General features: G+C 39.0%; 1 pseudogene; it reads left to right on the top strand.

Moving 5' to 3' along the window:
• The first annotated feature begins 2,692 nt into the window (after positions 1-2,692).
• Positions 2,693-3,248, top strand: LOC138155103 (large ribosomal subunit protein uL22-like; annotated as a pseudogene).
• The last annotated feature ends 1,951 nt before the right edge of the window (positions 3,249-5,199 follow it).

Below are 5,199 nucleotides of genomic sequence, written 5' to 3' on the forward strand. Positions count from 1 at the left end.
TTGCTCTAAGGCAAATTTCCTCTGTGCAGAGTACAAAGTCCTGGTCAGCAGAGCTGTGTGTCCATGCAGGATAATGGGCTGCACAGCTATGCAATTGCAGTGATCCCCCAATTACCAGTATATTAGGGAAAGTGATTGGAAAGGACTCCCCACCCACTATCATAAAATGGGCAAAGATTTAGTTACTTTACCTGATGACCCATTTATGATACTTGCTCACTGATTCTCTTCCACAGTCCTCTTTTAACTGACTGTCTGTTCAGAGAGACTGGTCTCCAACAAACCGACTTTATTTCATTATGGTTTATTATTGTATTTTGTTCAGGGAGTGCCTGCAAATGAGAAAGCAGTCTGCAAAGCTCCCTCATCTTGGGAGTAATTACTGCCTCAGTGCCTGGAAAGAAAGAAAAACAAATAGTAATCTTTGCTAATTGAAACAGTAAAATATGTGCAGCTCCAAGTATTTTGTGCAAAATCTTAAGAAGAGGGGAAAAAATGGAACTCTAGCCCTTCCCACCCCCTAAACCATGGATTATAAATCTGCCATGATGCTCACTCCCTTTCTTGCCTGCTCATCTATCTTGTACAGCACTTGGATGCATGTTTGCATGTGTTTGAAGATCATGGTGCTGGTATTAATTATTTTTAAGATTTTCAGGAAAATTGTTCTATAATTAAATTCATTTCCCACGGGAAACTTTACACTGCTTGATTTCGTTTCCTATGCTCCTTTTGCAAAATGAGATATAAAAGGAAAGTACTTCCTTTGTTCTAAAATGTTCTACTTTCACTTTTTTCTTTCTTTTCTTCAACTTTTTAAACCTCAGGGAAGATTCCAATCTGGAGCCAGCTCAGGGTGGTTCTTAGTTTTATTTGCTGAATCTTTCTTCTCTCCTGTCTCTGTCTCTGTGTTTGTTTGTCTGTCTGTCTGTGTCTCTCTGTCTCACTCTGTCTCTCTGCTTCTGTCTCTCTCTTATATTCTCTGACAGACCAACCCCACCCCATTCAGATCCAGTCCATATCCATAAAACATAACCAAATGGCAGTCAAATATGTGTACTTTGGAGAGGGCAATGGAAATAGACAATTGATATGGAAGTGATCACAACACCACAAAAAAAAAATCAGTTTACTTCAGTTGTTAAGAAGTCCGGTTCATTGTTTGTTTAGTTTGGAGCCAGAATGTCTTAGGGAAGTTGGGGGCACTAAAACTTAGAGAAGTCTGTAGTATAGGAACAATTGAGATGAGCAACCGGTTAGCAAGAATAATTAGGCAAACTTTATCTGTGGTTGCACCACAGAGGAGATGCTCAAAGACTACCCTTGTCTGACTGCCCCCTCCCATCCCACCCCACTACCACAAAAAGTGACTTTCCCAGAAGTATGCTCTGGTGTTCTGGTCTCTGCCTTTCCTCCTCCCCCACAACTGGACAGAGTCATCTGTTTTCTAGCTCACTCATTATCCAGTCAACTGAAAAAGATAAATTTGTCTAAAAATGTTGATTTGAGTACCTATCTTGTGCTGTTTACCTCAAATGTAAAAAGTTGGAACTAATTGCTAGTTATGACTCTTGTTTGGCTATTTCAATTTCCCCAAAAAGAATTTAATCTACTCTCCAGGATGTGATTCATTTATTGATGCATAAGTGAAGGAAAATAATCAACTACCCACTAGAAAACCTAGTGGCCATGTGGTAACAGCACAAAAATTAGACTGGCTCAGAGCCATGGACCATTCTATTGAGTATTTTCCCTGAAAGTAACACAAAGAGGCATCCTATTATAATACTGGTCTATCTGACCTGATCTCAAGCCCAAATGGTTAGGAACATATCGTTTAAACATTCTTGTTTTTTAATTATGAGTCTATCAGTCAAAAGTTTATGAGTCTTTGAGGTTAAACATAATATCTTGAACATGTTTATTGTTGTTCAGTTGTTTCACTGATGTCTGTCTCTTCATGACTCCCTTTGGGGTTTTCTTAGCAAAGATACTGGAGTGGTTTGCTGTTTCCTTCTCTAGCTCATTTAACAGATGAGGAAACTGATGCAAACAGGGTGAAGTGACTTGCCCCAGGTCACAAAGCTAGTAAGTGTCTAAGGCTGGATTGAAACTCAGGTCTTCCTGACTCCAGGCCCAGAGCTCTATCCACTGTGCCACCTAGCTGAGCCTTGCATATAATAAACTATTAATACGTATTTGTTAAAAATTGAAACTATTTTATAGTCAAATATTTATAATGCCAATGGCAGGGAAAATTAGTAAAGTCATGAATTAGAGTTCTGTTTAGGTATCTATGTGATCAACTTTATTTCTTTGTTTGACTGAACCAATTCTCCTTGTGGAGAATTCATTCCTACCTTCAATAAAAAGGACATCCTTGAATTTCTTCAAGCATATATAAAATTTCACATATTCTTCGTTTCATAATAGGTACCAAGACTTAGGTGACATTTTCTCACATAGCATGGCAAATTGAGGCATAGGGTCTTGCTTCAGGGACTGTTTCCATTTTTGTCTCTGCATTCTCAATCAAATAGCACAGTGTGTGGCACATAGGAGGTACTTAATAAATTGAATTCTGGGTAGATTGCTTTCAGATGATTTTGCTCATCTGTGCTTTATTTCTGAATTCAGTCTTTTATTAGAAATAGGAGCTCTTCCCTTGAGCCATCCTAGGTAATCATTTAAAATGGTGTGGTACTCTCTTGATCCAGAGAACCCCCCAAAATAATGAAAGTCAAGGGGTTCAAATCTCTGGGTCCACTTCAAGAACACCCATGAAATAGCCCAATTTATTAACAGTACACATATCCAAAAAGCTACCAAGTATTTGCAAAGTGTCACATTGAAGAAACAGTGTGTTCCCTTCTGATGATATAATGGTGGAGTTGGCAGATGTGCCCAGGCTAAGCAATGGGGTTGGACACAGGGTGGTTGGTCCAAAAAAGAGTGCTGAATTCTTGCTGCATGTGCTTAAAAATGCGAAGAGTAATGCAGAACTGAAGGGTTCGGATGTGGATTCTCTTGTCATTGAGCATATCCAGGTTAACAAGATTCCCAAAATGCAACAGTGTACTTACAGGGCTCATGGTCACATCAACCCATACATGAGTTCTCCCTGCCATATTGAGATGATACTTACTGAAAAGGAACAAATTATTCCTAAATCAGAAGAGGAAGTTGCTCAAAAGAAAAATATATCCTAGAAGAAACTGAAGAAACAAAAACGTATGGAACAGGAATAAATATGACATTAGAGTATAAAAAAAAGTGAAATGAAAACATTCATTACAGTAAAAAAGAAAGAAAGAAATAGGAATTGTCCCATTCTGGAGAACAATTTGGAACTATGCCCAAAGGGCTATAAAACTGTGCATATCTTTGATCCAGAAATACTCCTACTAGGTTTATATCCCAAAGAGATCATAAAAACAGGAAAAGGACCCACATGTACAAAATATTTATAGCAGCTCTTTTTGTGGTGGCCAAGAACTGAAAAATGAGGGGATACCCATCAATTGGGGAATGATTGAACAAGTTGTGGTATATGAATGTAAATACTATTGTTCTATAAGAAATGATGAGCAGATAAATTTCAGAAAAACCTATAAAGATTTACATTAACAGATGCTGACTGAAGTGAGCAGGACCAGGAGAACAATGTACACAGTAATAACAGTATTGTGTGATGATCAACTATGATGATTGATTTTAGCTCTTTTCAGAAATACAATGATCCAAGACAATTCCAAAAGACTCGTGAATGCTATTCACATCCAGAGAAAGAACTATGGAGTGTGAATGCAGATCAAAACATACTATTTTCACTTTTTTCATTTTTTCTTTCTTGTGTTTTTCCCTTTTGTTCTGATTCTTTTCTTACAACATGACTAACAAGGAAATATGTTTAATATGATTGTCATGTAGAGCCTATATCAGATTGCTTGCTGTTCTGGGGAGGGGAGAGGGAAAAGGAGGGAGAAAAATTTGGAAATCAAAATCTTACAGAAATGAATGCTGAAAAACATCTTTACATGCAATTGGAAAAAATAACATATTATTAAATGCAAAAAAAAAAATAGGAGTTGTCTACACGGGTGATTCCTCTGGTGTAGACATTGCCCAAATGTGGAACTTTCCTAGCAGAACTTCCTAGAGCACCAAGAAGGTTAAATGACTTGCCCAGTCACACAACCAGTATGTGTCAGAGAAAAGACTTGAACCCAGGTCTTACTGTCTCCACATTTAGCTCTCTTTCTGATAGAAAAGCACATTTTGACTCTAGATGGAGCTGCAAAACAGAATTTTTATAAGAGAAGAAGCTGGGGAGTGGCAGCATTTTGGCCTTCAGAGGGTAGCTGAATATTGGATTTTAGCTGGCAAAGAGTCTGAGAAAGGGACTCTGATAGTTCCATATTTTTAGAGATAAATCTGGGCCCTAGGCTACAGCCATGGGGCAGACCCTGGCTTTGATCTGGGTTCCAGGAGCCCAATGAGCAGAAGTCAACAATGGCCCAATCTTGGGTTCTTTGAAAGGTCCATTTTTTGCAGATCTCTCCCCAGAAGGGAGAAACCAAGGAAAGATTTTTTTTTTCCTTTGGTGGTGTTTGTAGTGTCACTTACCATTTATCATGGCCTGTCAGACAAAGCATTATAACATTTGCTTAAGTATTTAAGTGGCGTTTGTTCTCTCCTTTAAGCCAGGAGTAGCTGAGCCTTAATTAAAGCATATTTGCATACATTAATAGTACCCAGCTTCTTTACATTTTTAACTGTACTTTTGCATTCAAAACATGACATTTCAATAACAATAGTTGTCAGTGCTGGGGCCCTTATTTATACCACAATTACAGGTCTTGTTAATTACAGCCCAGGCTGGCTTCTCCCAGCTCCTTCTGACAGACCCTGCCTGTGCTTTGCTCAGGCTGCCTCTTCTAATGTCCCAGGGTGTGAATTTCAGCATTTAAAAAGCAGGGAAGCAGTGCACGCAGGTGGGTCTGCTTTATCTTCAGCTCCTTCTGAAGTTCTGGGCCCTGGGGAGTCCAGGAGGGGACTTCCCATGTTTCTTTCACATCAGAGGAGATTGGGGCTGGCAGCTTCTGGCCAATATCCCAGTGGTTATAAATGACTGATCTAGTCTATTTAAAGCTAAGAACCATCCTGAGCTCAGCTCCAGATCTGAATCTTCCCTGCAGT

This window comes from Petaurus breviceps, unplaced genomic scaffold (assembly GCF_028583685.1).
Source record: "Petaurus breviceps papuanus isolate PSGF00001 unplaced genomic scaffold, PetGlider_PUasm1.0 91133, whole genome shotgun sequence".
Lineage (NCBI taxonomy): Eukaryota > Metazoa > Chordata > Mammalia > Diprotodontia > Petauridae > Petaurus > Petaurus breviceps.